The sequence below is a fragment of the Hoplias malabaricus genome, chromosome 2 (genome assembly GCF_029633855.1).
Source record: "Hoplias malabaricus isolate fHopMal1 chromosome 2, fHopMal1.hap1, whole genome shotgun sequence".
In the NCBI taxonomy this organism is placed as follows: Eukaryota; Metazoa; Chordata; class Actinopteri; order Characiformes; family Erythrinidae; genus Hoplias; species Hoplias malabaricus.
Genome location: NC_089801.1, coordinates 28830245 through 28846171, shown reverse-complemented (window position 1 = coordinate 28846171; position 15927 = coordinate 28830245). Strand labels below are relative to the sequence as shown.

The window sequence follows — 15927 nt, the reverse complement described above, 5'->3', positions numbered from 1 at the left end:
CTGAACCTGATGTATACAGGGTTACTGACCAAAACAGTTAAACATCTGGCTGATTTTATTGAGAATATTCTTTCAAGGGGCAGCACGGAGAAACAGCAGGAAGTGTCACTGTCAGACAGCTCCAGGGACCTGGAGGTTGTGGGTTTGAGTCTCACTCTGGGTGACTATCTGTGAGGAGTTTGGTGTGTTCTCCCAGTGTCCGCGTGGGTTTCCTCCCACGGTCCAAAAAACACGTTGGTAGGTGGATTGGCAACTCAAAATTGTCCATATGTGTGAGTGTGTGTGTTGCCCTGTGAAGGACTGGTGCCCCCTCCAGGGTGTGATCTTGCCTTGTGCCCAGTGATTCCGGGAAAGCTCCAGACCCACTGCGACCCTGAACAGATAATGAATGAATGGGAAATGAACTTCAACTTAAGTATATTTTTTGTAAGTTTCTAACTTGCAAAGGGATTAGGAACGGAATGATTGCTTCTTGTTCTTTGGTTTGTGCATCATGTCCGCGTGGAGCGTTTCCATTTGCGACCATGTTAAAGACGAGCGACAGGATGAGGGAGCAGTCTAACGCGACACAGAAGCCGCTGAGTGACAGTGACAAGCAGCAGACTTTAGCGGCTGTAGCTCTTGCTCACTCCACTGACTGATGCAACATGACACAGTGTGGAAATGTCAGACAGACGAGGTCCTTTGTTACTTCTCTGCCTGCACTATATCAAAAAAATTGTTCAGATCAATAAATTGTCTCCTTGTGTTCTGCATCAATAGATCTCGTGTTCACATAAAACTTCAAGTCCCAACATTTATTTATTTTGAATTAAATGCATTTTGCGATCTAGATTTTCAAGGCAGATTTTCTTGCTTCTTGAAAACTAGCATTTCCAAGTTGGGATCATTGCTCAAATGGTAATTTAAAGTTTGTATACAAACTGTTCTGTTCCATGATTTGGCTGTGAGGAAGCCTTCTTATTCACTACAGCATTAAATAGAACAGTTCCATGGAGGGTTCCTTAGTTCCATTCTCTTAATTTGGTGACAACCAGCTATATTAATTAAATTAATTAATTAAAATTACCACTGACAGAATTCAGGGTGGCAGATGTCCACGTTAGCTAGACTAAAACTAATTGCAGTGTGCTTTTCGTCTATGTGTAATGTGTTTTCTATCACTATGGAAAAGATGCACATGGCTTCTTAGGGACTGCTTAGCTCATATTCATAGTCAGAACATGCAGGGTTCAAAACAAAGGCAGTAAAAGGTTTCACAGGCAAAATCATAATAAACAAGTTCAGTAGCACATATGCAAGGCTGTAGTAACAAGGCTCAGAACACTTATAAGGTACAGAGTACCATAAGAGTGTTCAGGTGAGAAACATTGACAAGGGGTGGAGCTATAAAAGGAGCCGGAACAGTGTGCATATAAGTTTTATTATAGATTTTGTTATTGATCTGTTTAATATCATCCTATCCATGCTTTCTGAAGTTCAACAACAGTTTGTGAGACGTGGTTTCGTCACATTAGTGCTGCATCTTACTTAGAGTGCAGAGACTTTAGAATTGTTCCATGCAACCTCCTTCTCTGAATTCCTGAAATCACTGACTCATGTTTATTTGTGAGCACAAAGATAGTTTAAAGAGAGTTTAAAGGTGAGCAAAGCAAACACAAGGAGTGCAGAGAAATGTTCACTGATTACATATGGTAAAAACGACAACAGAGAAGAAACGAATGAAGAAAAATGACTAAAATCCACAGCTTCAGGCCTCGCTCCTCACTCCTGGGCTCTGGCGCTGAACTGAGCTGTGGCTCATTTTCATTTAAAGGAAGAGTGGCAAAAAATGGCTGTACAGAATATGGCTGTTAAGACAAGGGAAAAATGGTCTTTGTTGTATTTTGACCAAAGCATGCCACTGACATTTCATTAAGACCATAGAACTGTGTTCACTTGTGAAAAAAGACATGTCCCCTTCAAAACATCAGCTTGTGAAAAATTTCATAAGCACTGTTGTGTTTTAAGGTTACAAAGTTTGGACTTTGATGAACAGAAATGTACCTGTACACTATTTTAATATGTTTGCCCTTCAGATCTCTTCAGAATTTAAACATACATTAATTGTATGAACTGTGAGGAGTTTGGTGTGTTCTCCCTGTGTCCGCGTGGGTTTCCTCCGGGTGCTCCGGTTTCCTCCCACAGTCCAAAAACACACGTTGGTAGGTGGATTGGCGACTCAAAAGTGTCCGTAGATGTGAGTGTGTGAGTGAATGTGTGTGTGTTGCCCTGTGAAGGACTGGCGCCCCCTCCAGGGTGAATTCCCGCCTTGCGCCCAATGATTCCAGGTAGGCTCTGGACCCACCGCGACCCTGAACTGGATAAGCGGTTACAGATAATGAATGAATGCATAATTGTATGTATTATTGCAAAAAAATTTTAACTATTGCTAAAGGATAAGGTTTTCTTCTCATATCAATATCATACAGTCGCTGTCAAATCAAATTGGACAAATATCTGTCAATTTTTATTTTATTACATAATTTGAAAACAGCAGTTGTTTCATGATGAATGGACCAATGAAATGCTCCAAAATGTAAATGTAAAATCCCTTTTTTACTTTGAATTCCATTGAAAGTTAAGAAGGATTTTTCCCCTTTTCCTGTAAAGTTGCTATTTTGGAGATAGGTGCTTTTCACAGCGACAATATTTTATGATGTTTCTTTGCAGGGCAGTTATGAGTTGCTTGGCCAGCTCCATCAGCCATTGATTGACCTACTTTGCTGTCTGAACACTCCCATGATGAGCTGTCTTTATTAATAAGGCTTGACTCAGCACAGCACCAAGCACAAGGACCAGTAAGTAACTGAGGTAGAACATATCATATATTTAAGCTGTATATTTGGGTGCTTAGGGGTACATCTAGGGGACGTTGTACCTATATTACGGTAATGCATACTTGGTGTACTGAGTTGTGGGGTTTTAGAGGACCATCATTTATAAGATACTGTTATGTGAAAGATGCATTCATCCTAATGGCTCCAAAAGAGGAGCAGCTGCATGATGGTGCTGTCCCTATTAGCCCTCACCACTGATGATTTAGTCGCAGAACTAAAGCGAGAGAGACTGAGAGATATAATGACTGAAAACGCTGATGAATGCTGTTGAAACCGGAGATGTGGCAGCACAGCTGGGGTTAAATCGAGACGGGTTCAATCAAGATGGAAAGTGATGGCTGTGGAGGGGGGGGGGGGGTTGCTTGTTGCATCAGAAGAAGGGGGGAGTCAGATGGATGGTCAATGAAGTAGTTAATCATTTTCTCCTGGCGGTTATGGATCTAATATGTGCTAAAAGGCCACAGAAAAATGAGAGAGAGCTCAGGGATCAAAGGAAAGTACGGCGGCGGAAGAGACAAGGGTTGCGGAGTGATGGAAACCAGGTTAGATACTAGAAGCATACTCATGTTTATTAGAGGCTGAGGCGGATTGCATTGTGCTGAGTCCACCACTTGATTTGTTCTTCAGCTGAAGTAAAGGCGACATCTTAAAACATTGGCTGCCATCAGCCTGAAACATAAACAGGTTTGTTTGCATTGAGTTAAGAAAAGGACTCAGAACCACTCACAAATAAAATTATTTGGTTGCATTTCAAAAAGACCCAGAAACTACCTTGCACTCTTAAAAATAAAGGTGCTACAAAGGGTTCTTTGAGCGATGCCATAGAAGAACCACTTTGGGTTCCATAAAGAACCATGTTTGTTTAAGAAATGCATGCGCGAAGAACCTTTTGAAGGTTTAAAAATCCACCACTCGGTCGTAAGGTTCTTTACCCATTTAAACATTTCAGCAAAAAATGGTTCTTTATGTAACCAAAAGTGGTTCTTCTATGGTTCTCAAAGAACCTTTTGTAGCACCTTTACTTTTAGGAGTGTGCTTTATTTTACTTCCTGTTTATATTTTTATATATACAGGAAGGTCTACAGTATATAAAATACATGTGTATGTTTGTGTTTGTTGTGTATAATTGTAATTAAAAATTGGAACATTTTCCCACTTTTATGTCACTTTATGGAAACAGTTGAGTCATACAAAAATGTAATTGTCAGTTTATTAAACAAAAATGAACCTAAAAGTTAAGCACCAAGTTAGTGTTAGGGGGAGATTTAAGGCTGAATTTTCAGGCTGGAATCCAAGTGAACCTCCACAAATATAAATAGTACACATTGTATGTACAAATACAGACAGTGTACCAATTCTGGAAGTGATCTTTTATTTAATAAATAAATATGTATCATTACAAACTATCAAATGAAACATGAAAAGAGCCCAGAAATGACTGATGTTTTAGCAAGACTCCGACTATAGGGCCAAATTACCTCAAGCGTCTTTTCAGAAATATTTGGACTTCAAAGTGACCCTCATAAACTCGAGGAAATGAAGAACTGAAACACAATGGCACAAGAAAAGTTTTGTTTAATTTTTGAACAGCCATAAGTTGAAAGACATTACGGGTAAATCTGAAATAGTTGGTTATACATTGGATACATATTTTAGGACAAAAAGAAAGTGTTTGGTGACTTGTTTTCCCCCACACTGTAGGTGAGCTTGAAGAGCCTGGATGCTCCACAATCTTTGTCCTCACCTATGTCACACATGCCTTGCAGCGTCCTCAAACACCAGCCATGCCCTGGCCTGGCATCTCCTGACCTGTGGCAATGACGCCCTCCCTAAACCCCCCGGTCCCCAGGACACCTGTCACTCACCTGTCGTCTCCTTCATCAAGCTCTGATGGTCCACAGCTCGTGCCCCTGCGGAGGCTCTAGTCCAGCAGAGCGAGAGGGGCTGGGACGCCCTCATACTTTTGGGGATTGTGAGTGTGACACATTGGTAGGTGTTGACTGACAAGGACTTGATGTGGCACAGGTACAGATGTCCTAAAGACATGTCTAACAAGGTTTAGCATAATGTGTTCCCATCCCTGTCCAGGAAGGTGAGGTTGCCAGATATTATGTCTTCAAAATCGTGTAAGGTGGTCTCACTTGATCACTGTATTATTGCAATGGTTGAATTAAAGAAGTATCTTCTGAACTGAAGTGTATTCACACAATATCTACCCTTTAGAAATGGCAATATTAGTTTGTATTCTTCTAAGGATGTTTTACACTAGATGTCCTGATTTTGGGTGGTTAATTTTGAATCACAAGCACCACTTCAACTCCATCTCATCCTGAATGTACTTGGAGCTCAATGTTGGGTGGCATTACACCCCTCTATCTGACACAAGGCATTGAGGGGGGCACTGCTTCAGAGGTTTCTGTGGAGACTTGGAGAAGCTGTGCACCAACAAATATAAAAATAAAAGTAATAATAATAGAAAATTATACTTAAAGGCAATGTCTACAGTTGTGTGAAAAACACTGTTCTCTGGTTTATTTATGTAAAGGAGCTCTGCATTTTTAAAGTGGAATGGTATGTTTGAATGAAAAAAAAATTTTGTACATGGTTGAAGTTAAATTTCTCCATAAGTTTTTATTCATTGTTTGAATTACAACAGAAACTCATTTGTAACTCGAGATGTTGGTTTGTGTTTGCTTTCATGTAGTTAGCTCCCTCCAGAATTCTCTCCAGAAGAGTTCAATTTACAGCAAAAATAAGTCAATATTATCCACCTAAGGAGCAGGAATAGAGCAACATCCTCATCTCGGTTCATGCTTTTCAGGTCTATTTGTTATTTAAATGCCTCCACAATAGTGTTTTACTGCCATGAGCAGAGAGTGTGAGAACGCCTAGTATACCAGATTGAGACCCTGATTAATTTTAATGTCATGAGCTCAGTGTGTGAAATTCCCATGAATACCACATATACTGCACATTAATTCATTCATTAATTCATTAATCTACTCAAATAAAGAACATCTTCTACAGTCTGGGCATCCATGAAATAAACAGGGCTCATCAACTGCCTGGGAATATCTGGAAACTCATTCTAATGAATATATTTTGCTCTTTTAAGGTAGACACATAACATTCACTGTCGAAAGAATGAATAAACAAAAGCAATGGTATAGTGAAATATTCCAGTTCCTCTTACAACAAGAAGAATGTAGTGGTATAAAAGTGTATAAAGTAAAATATTTAAAGTTTAGTAATTATTTGGGGCAAACTGTTTATTACATGGTTATTAATTAGGTTGTAAACATCTTAAAGCTCATTAATCATTTGTAACAGAGAAAGAAAGAAAAACAGTGAACTCTTACTGAAAATGTCAGCGTAAGGAATAAGCTCAGACCTGAGGATGTGAATTTAATAATTTCATATATCAAGATAGACACTACATAATCATTAACGTAGAAAAAGACACTCTGTTGGTGTTTAATTGATTAAATGAACTTTTTTTTTTTTTTTACAAATATATGATGAAGCCAACAGGCTTAATGCTGACTGATGAAGACAAAGTGAGGTCAATGTCTGGTAAGATCTGAGGTTTAACAGTGTAGATGGATGGTGAGTATCTGGGAAACAACAGGTCACCATTGCCCTTTCTATCTATGTGTTATAGCTAATTATTAATGACTATTAATGTAGTAACAAGATAATAACTATTAATAAATGTAGTTTAAGCCATTTCTAAACCTTTATAAGTGTAGTCTTTTTCTAAAGTGGTACCGCATATAATGTTGAACGAATTGTAAGAAATGTGTAATGTTATCTTATTATAGTGTTATAATCATGTAAAAATGCATAATTTCAATATCAATATCAATTTCAAAATCTCAAAAGGTCAGTACGTATTTTTTGCAGCCCTATTAAGCAGTAGATCTTATAGATATGTTCTCGACAGCTAAGAATGAACTTAACTTGAAAACGAAAGTCAGTAGAGCAGTAGTATCTTGTTTTGTGTGCATGTGGATGCAAAGGGTTAATTTTTCATTATAGCATGGTATGAACATTCCCAAAACTTCAGTCGATTATGAGCGCTGTCTGAAATATGGGGTAAATAAAGATGTAGGAGTCATGGCAGCACTGCAGGCGAGTGCTGGGCCTGGTGACTGAGGCCGGAGCGCAACTGCTTCACGTATTTGTAGAAAATTGGAGGAGACAAAGAGACAGAAAGAGGGAGAAGGAATCCGCATGCAGAGCCTCTGGCCAATGCCCTGACTCTGGGCGAATCAGTCTGGCCTTTATTGCCACGTGGCATATGGTCCGAGACAAACTGTCAGCCCTGGACTTCTGCGCTCGCCTCAGCGCTGTGGGGGCAACAAAGGCAGAGGCGCGTTTCCCTTCTCCGCAGCTGGCATCGCACTGACTTAGTGCTGATTGGGGCGAACATCGGGGTGGTTGTTGCAGCTCGTGCGTTTGCATGACTTCCTTCAGTGTGGGGACGGAGGAAGAGGATGGGGTTATGGGGGGCAGGGGGGGGGGGTGGACAGGCCAGTCCATTGCTGTGGGGGACAGCATGGCCAGCACAGTGCAGCTGTGGCAAATTGATCAAATTGTGGAAAGCAAGACTTTGGGCCAATTATATGGGTCATGTCAGTGTCCCTCTGGTCTCTGTCGGTCAGTGTGGGGGGGCCGGGCAGAGAATAGTCAGTTTGCGTGTGCGTCTTGTTCAAGTTTGTGTGTGCTTTTAGCAGTTCCACAAACAAGAGCAGTAGCCGTTCCTCTTTTTGAGGCCAAAGGATACCTCTTCTGGCTTGCAACAATATCTTAACCTTTGTCATGGCTCAGGTTCCCTAAAGTTTTTAACAAAACGGTGATTATTAAATTGTTGAGCCAGCCCCACAATGAGAACATTCTATTTTCCAGGTAAAATGAACTTAAAACTGAGCTGCATTTGGGAATCTAGGACCTGAAAAGTACCCATGATGAAGCCGTCTTTAAGCTATTTACTGTACAATAACACTGGCTAATGTACTGTTTCATTTGGGCACACAAAAAATCATTAAGGTTCATGCAGTTGGAGTTATTTTCCTGGGAGGGGGGTAGTTCTTGGGAATGCAATTCCCAGTAATGACACAGACAGGAAGCCAGGTGGATAGATCTCTATCCCACATCCCACAGTGTGATTGTGGTCAATGTGAGCATCCAAATGAATGGTATATTGGTATTTAATGATCTATTCCAAGTGTTTCCATGACATAGCCTTAGTTTGCCAGAAGTTCAAAAAAGATGCTTTAATTGGTGTAGAACCTTCACATCACATAGACGCTCTTCACAATCATATCTTACATAAAAGAAGAACATTTGAAGGGCCGTGTTGGCAGCTTATGAAGAAATATAGATATTTATTGTACTTCAAAGTGAAGACCATAAACCTTCTAGTTGTTTCCATTCATATCATCTGTTCTCAATCAATAAATCCTGAGACAATTTTGCATTCTTCCTTATCTGAGTGCTGGTAGGATGGAAGCAAGATCTCCAAATGTTTGTGCATGGACCACAAAAAAGGAGCAGTCCATATTTAATAAAAACCACATTATGTTAGTTATTGATGATCTTTAAGCAAGCTCCCATCCACTGGTGGCGCTGTTTCACTAAATCCACTAAGACCCCTATATAACTGAAGAAGTATTAGAGAAACAGTATTGTAAACTGTCATGGGAGAACATTACACAGGAGACAATTCTGCTGTTTCTTACCTTTTGGAGTTTATGCGTAGGCTTAGGATTATGGTTGTGCCAAGGGAGGGTGCCAAGATTATTTTCAGGAGGTTAGAGGTAGGTTAAAGTATTTAAAGATAACAATAAATATTTATGCTCTGTATTGACATCTCCTGCACATCCAAGGTCTTTCCGTTTTACAAAATAAGAGTATAATCAAAAAATAAGTTTTCATTCAATTGAAACAATAATGAGTTCTGTTCTGTTAATAAACAAAACCATGATGTTGCATAAGAGTCGAAACTTTCAATTTCTGACAGAAATCTTTGGCTTGTTTCAATGCCTGAGAACAAATTAAAATGCTAAATAATGTGTAAACAGTTTATAATGATATCCAGATTGAACAAAGCATGTTTGTATTACAACACCATATCTAAGACAATTTACCTTTCAAGTTTATGATTAAATCATATGTATTTTACTAAAAGACTATTCCCAGTTTTTATAAATAGTGCAAAAATAAATATGTGAATATCTGACAACCCTGCATAAAAAACTTTCCCTGAACAAAACCCTAAATCCAAACCCTGAACCAAATCCCAAACCCAACTCAAACACCCTAGATCCCGAACCCTAAACCTAACCCTAAAGCTCTAAAAGATTAGAAACTGCACCCTTTTAAGTGGACCTAATGCTATCGCTAACACCTGGCCCAAAATCTAGCCCTACATTTGACCCAAACACTAAAAAATAAACTTAGATAATGTAAAATAACCACAGATTAAATGAAACAATGATGCATGGTGTTTTTGTGGACTATTAAGGTTTGATGTAATATCAGGTAATACAAGCCCTAAAAACATCCATCACTCCCATCTCTGTTCTTTGAAGAACTATATCAGTTTTTCAATGAACCAAAGTGCCTGTTTTGGCACCTTATTTTTAAGAGTGCGGACAAAGCTCTGTGAAATTTCCATGGCTTCTGGAGGCTGGTTGGAGTGTGTTAGGTGTGTAGTGGCTCTCTGGGGACGTAGCACTGTGAGCTGTAATTACGAAAGCACCGTGTGTGGGCCGTGTCACCACTCACCATCCCACAGTGACAGGTCAGGCCTCCACTCCCAGATCAAACGCCAGTGGCAGGACAGGAGAATAAAACCTAACCCCGAGACCTCTCTGCAACACTGGGCTGTAGGTCACACAATAAAACGCGTCTGCAGCATGTTTTTTTTTTTTCCCTGAGCTGTCCAAGTGGATGGAACGCAGCTTTCTGAACTCTGATGATTAGAGGACGCCACAGCTTCACCTTTCCATGTGCCCTTCTCGTAGTTTCAGTCTTTCCATTCTTTTAGTAGACTTTATGTCCGTTTATTACAAGAATACCCAGAGTCCGCCCCAGCAAATCCAGGCATATTCCAGTCATCACAATCCAAACAATCCCAAACACATCAGATGGAGATGTCTGTGGCTCTGCTGTGTAATGTGTGTGTCAGTTTCTATTACAAAAGTCTATTACTATGCACTGTATTATTCCAAAAAATAAATTCCATATGTGAAAATATACACGGCCACTGAAGCTTGATTCTTATAATGTAATGTTTGGACCCTGATCAGATGATATGTCTTATCGATTTTCAGACAGAAAATCATAATGTGTTTCCTATAGATATCACACTTCAGCAAATTATAATGTACACTCGCTGTTTGCCTGCTGTAATAAACCTACTGAGGAACAAATAAAAACCTCACCTGTGGCCTAACTAATGGCATATTAAAAGAAACTAATTGTTATTCAGTGCCTTTACAAATTTATTTTGGATTCACCTACCAACACACAAACTGTGAAACAAGACCATCCCGTCTTTTTTTTTGTGGTCTGCCTATGTCTGAAAACATAGGATAAAGTAGTTCTAATTTTGCTCTGATTCTGATGTCAAATGCAGAGACTTTAGAGTTGCCCCACCTCCTCGTCTGATTCTCTCCAATCACAGCATTGAAAACACATTTATGTAAATGCACGAAGACAGGGTGAAACAACACAAAAGAAACACTAAATTGGAAACATTGAATAAGAAATGGGAAGAAAGAAAATCGAGTGAAAATGGATTAGGGTTAGGGTCAGGGGTTTGGGGGATGTGGTGTTTGTTCCTTGTGGTATTTTGTCAAATGCAAATTACATTCATTTCATTTTATCCCAGAACTGTGTTCACTTGTGGAAAAGGGGTAGAATATGTGCCCTTTAAGTGCTTTCCCCTAAGTGAGTTCAGCTGCAAAAGACAAACTGTGCACTGAAATGTGCTACAACAAAACGTGATTTGAGTAGTGGTGTTAAAATCTAAACCAAACCCAGAGCTCTGTGTGCCCTCACTCCTCACACAACCCATGACCACAACACAATTTATGCTCTTTTTCCACCAAAGGCCTGAGAGAGTGTGGAACATTTAAGTCCTGTTTAAATTATTAGTTTGCTCAGACCAAGCAAGTCATTGGGCAGCCCCTCCACATTTCAACCCGAATCTCAGTGAGTAAGTGTAGTTCTGCAGGTGTGGTTGTGTGTATGTGTGTGTGTGTGTGTGTGTGTGGGTGTGTGTGTGTTTGTGTGTGGAGGTTCGAGGTGGAGTGACCATGCTGGGGTGATTACTGCTCGACACTCAGACCTCAGGCCAGGGCAGGGAGAGAGAGCGATACAGAGAGAGAGAGAGAGAGAGAGAAAAAGACGCTATCTGTGGAAACATCAGATCTACTGCAGTAATGAAATTGTCCTCTGCCCCCGGGCCTTGCATTACCATGGATCTGTTGGATGGTCTCACTCTGAGAGAAAGTGCATTGATTTAATAAAGCTTCAGCAAATGAATTCAACTCCCCCAGTGCTGCTGTTTGAACAGTGAATGCAAGACTTTGAATATGGCCCAAGTATTGGATGTAGAGCAGAACATTTTGGTCATGTAGACCTTGTAAACGATAACATTCCGCAGTTGTCCATTATTAATTGCTTTCTGCTGTGACCCAAATGTTCTTCTCTGTCAAAGATGATGATCATGTATTTGATTTACGATAAACACGGTTGAACAAAGCTGATGACAGAAAGGGTAATTGTGTGCAACCAAACATATGAGTAGGAATATAATTAACATTACGATGGTTTGTTGTAACTTTGATTAGGGGAAAGCATTGCTCTAATAAGCTCTGGTGTTCACGCAGAAAAAAAAAGCCCATTGAAGAATAAAGAAAGACTCCTCTTAACAGCATGAATATGCACACACCGTGACTCCTCCATCAGCAGATTAAACCAGGAAAAAATAGTAAATTGTGCCAGTTAGTTTCCATTCTGGCGGAATGGCCATTAGATGTCATGCGCAAGAAGTCTACACCGGCAAGAGTGTGTTGGTTTTTATTGGTTCATTTGTAGTAAGCAGCCTCTGTACACATTTGGAACGTCATTGTGGATTCTTGTCTGTTTGAGCATACAGTCTATTGCATTGTCTTATGGAAAGGTTTGAGAGTCATATTCAATAAGTTGTTGATATGAATATAATAATCTTCAGTGTCAAACTTTTGTAAAAATGTAAAAAGTATTTTAATTTAATTTTATTTAATTTTAATATTTTAAATACATAATACAGTACATGGGCAATAGTTTTTGGACACATGCTAAACTATTTTTTCCCCTAAATTAAATATATTAATAGAGAAGTTGCCCTTTTTGATATTTATTATTGTTATTTTAGGGGCCTCCTAATCTCTCTGTTTACGATGCTGCAACATTTCTATTTAGATTTGATGAAACTCAACCACATGCATGTTTGTGCATATTTAGTTTAATTTGCAGGAATGGGGGACAATCTATTTCTCAATATGTTTGGTTTAAAATAAATGTTGGACACATGGGCGTCAAAAAATGTCGAACGCATTTTTGTAAAGCCCACTCAAAAATGTATATCATGAAGAAAAATCCTGAACATGGTCCATAACTCCTTTAACCCTTTCAGCTTGTGTTTAATACTCTGACTGGAGATAAACAACATTTTGGTCTTTTGCACAGCTCTCGTGTCCTGTAACTATTCAATGTTGTGTGAAGAGCTTAAGTGGACAACAAAAGTGCAGCTTGTTTGTTTTTTCTGGAGGTTCAAAGTTCTCCACTAGCCTCACTCTGAAGTGGGGGGTTGTATTTGTTTAGACGGTCTTGCGTGTTCATGTTCACAGCAGAGCTGTGGACCCCCGCTGTGATAACTAGTGTGATAAGTAAGTCGGCTTCCTTTCTTGTGCCTGTGTGGCCCTGAGCTGGGTGCTGTTACCTGCACCAACACCTCATCAAGTCTCAGTGGCTGGATCTGGTCAATTCCATAGGCCTCTGTGACTGCTCCAAGTAGGCTGTTGGTTTAAAGGAGCAGCCAGTCATTTGCTCCAATGATTCTTCTTTGTGTTATGAAACAGCATCTATCCTGACACCCAGTGGACGTACCAGACATTTCGCAGAAAATTGACTTTCAGCATGGCCGACACCATGTAGGAGACCCATTCTGTGGAGCATAAACTGGTTTATTCAGCCACTACAAAGCAACTCAGACTTTTCCATCTCAATTTTTATAGATTTTCTTTCTTTCTTTTTTTAGTTGTTTAAATTATTTAAACACATCAGCTGTCCTTCAGATTGTGTGAAAATTTCATGATGAATTGACCAATAGAAATGCTACTAAATTTTTTTCATTCAAAAAAATTTTTTCATTCTCCTATAAAAGTATTAGTTGAGAGCTACACATTTATCTTTGAACAGTCGTCTATGAAAGCTTACTTCAGCAATTATACAGCATCTGATGCATGTTGAAATAAGCCTTTACAAATGTTTATGTAGGCTTATGTCGGTTGTTATGAAAGGCTTATGTAGGTGTCATGTCACCTGCAACTCAAACTGTTGCATCTCTGCATGTGGTCTGTACACAACACAACTCTTCCCTTTCTGGGGATTTCTCTGCCTCTTTTGGATGTTTGGATAACAGGGAAAGCAGATCTCTCGTCTTTATCAGTTGTTTTGCTTGGTCTGTGGTGGGACCTTGGTAAACACAGTCTTACACACACACACAGACACACACTGGCTCCCTGACCACCCCTGCAGCACTCATTCTAAAAGTCTTAAAAAGCCCAGGCTGTGCAATTATCTTTTATGATCTGCCAGAGAACACGACTGTGGGCGGCTGGAGAAGGGCTCACTAGACGCAAGGCCTCCATCCACAGGCCTTCCATAAATGGTCAGCCTTTTGGAAAACTGCAGCTTTCAGCCTTTTACTGTGGCACTCAGTTCTACCCTTTCCACTGGACTGGCATTGGATACTACATAAAACTCATGAGGGACGTGATGGGAAAATGGCTGGAGAAAGAGTTGTTGCTTTATTTTTGTGGCTTGTTTGGGCTTTTTGGTGGGAGCTGCACTTCTTTAATAATAAAAATAAATAAATAAACAAATAATAATGATTATACACAGTATAAGCTGTAAAATATCCTATACCAGTGCATTACAGCTCCACATAGGGCCCAGCTCACTTTCTTCCCACCAGCAGCCACAACAATGCAAACATACTAGACTTGTTCTCCGTCTCTGCTCACTGCAGAAGAACGGCCAAACGTAGAAAATCACGAAGCGAGATAAGGATATTGCTTAATTCTTGCTCCATAGGTTTGTAACATGAAAGTAAACATAGACCGAAGGTGCCACAAAACAAAACAGCTCGAGTTACAAATTAGTTTCTGTGGTAATTCAAACAATGAATAAAAATTTACACATAAGTTAAACTTCAGCCACGTACAAACAACAGCCATATATCTCCTCAAATATACTGTTACACCTTAAAAGATGTAGATCTTCTGAATGTAAACAAACCAAAAAGCATTAGTTTCTTCCCACAGTCCAACCTAATGCTGGTAGCTGCATTAGCTGTAATGCAGAGTGTGTGATGCCCTTTAATTGACTGGCAGCTCAGTATTTGTTCCTGCCTTGCCCTCAGTGACTCTGGGTAGTTCCTGGACCCACAGCGACCCTGAGCATGATGAAGTGCTTACAGTAGATGAATAAAGGCATGTACCAAGTTTGACCAAATAAAAGTGTTTAAAAGCGTAATAACACAAAAAGTCCTCTCCACATGTTCTATGTTTTGCTGAAGGCCAGAATATAAGACTGTGTGCCTCAAAATGAACATTTTTGTGAGGTAAGCGGGTACAAGGCCATTTAGAGATTTAGGGGAAAAAGTAAACAACGTTTCAAATCTACCCTAAAAGGTACAGGCAACACAGCTTTAACAGTAAGTCTACTGTAAATCAACAGTCCGAGCAACACAAGTCAATACGTATTGGCTATACTTCACTTAACTGTTATGTTGGGGCAGGAACAGGAGGGTCCCAGTGAAAATGTGAAGATCAATGCCTCAGGACGAGAGATCCGGCTCATCTCATTAGACCTGCTGGCTCCACAGTTTAGAACACCGTTTTCTTTTTTTTTGTTTGTTTGTTTGTTTTTTCAAACCACTGAGAGGAATTAATCACACTCTATTTGGAAATTGAACTGAACGAGTGGTCAAAGGAGCATTACCCTTGCCAGAGAGTATTTCATCCATAGATGTTATTAATTCTTCCATTAAGCTGTCAGCCACACGGAACTGGCTGATAAATGCACTATTTTGACAGTCTCTGGCTGTAGGTATCACCCAAGTAACTAAGTTGTCAGCCACCACTGCTGCCTAGAAAATACTTCCACTTATATGTCTTCACATACCGGGGCATTTGTGGAGTTGTGAAATAGCTTTACATTTCTGAGAGTAAAGGTGACGTTCACGACTGTAATCAAAAATCACTGTTTATAAAATTCCAAAGTTTCCTCACCCTTTGCTGCTCTCCAGTCTGCTTGCACACTCTAATGTGTTTACAAAACCCCAGGTTTGGTCTGGTATGCTAGGTTTTCTCTCTCTCTCTCTGGCTCAAATCAGAGGAACCTTGAATTGATTTTAGACAATAGATAGAACTCCAAATGTTGAAAAGCACAAACTGAGATGAGGATATTGCTCTATTCCTGCTCCATCGTTGGGTAATATTTACTTATTTTTGCTGTTTCCGGTGGAAAGGTCTCCAAACTTGGGAGGCGGCTAGCTTCATAAAAGTAAACACAGACTGAAAGTGCTACAAACAACTCGAGTTTCAAATGAGTTTCTGTAGTAATTGAAACAGACAACTTCAACTTCAGCCATGTATAAACACACCGTTCCACTTTAAAAGATGTGGAGCTTCTGAATGTGAACAACCAGAGAGAACTGCGTTTCCCCACAATTGTAGATGTCCCCTTTAAGTGTTAGCACAGTCCAAAT

General features: G+C 39.8%; 1 long non-coding RNA gene across 1 annotated transcript in view; it reads left to right on the top strand.

Annotated features, from left to right (window-relative positions):
• The window catches only part of LOC136674601 (uncharacterized), a 67296-nt gene extending 62343 nt beyond the window's left edge, over positions 1-4953 (top strand). Inside the window, exons 2-3 of the long non-coding RNA XR_010796071.1 lie at positions 2713-2840; positions 4581-4953. This is a non-coding gene — a long non-coding RNA (uncharacterized lncRNA). The remainder of the gene's footprint in view (positions 1-2712; positions 2841-4580) is intronic.
• The last annotated feature ends 10974 nt before the right edge of the window (positions 4954-15927 follow it).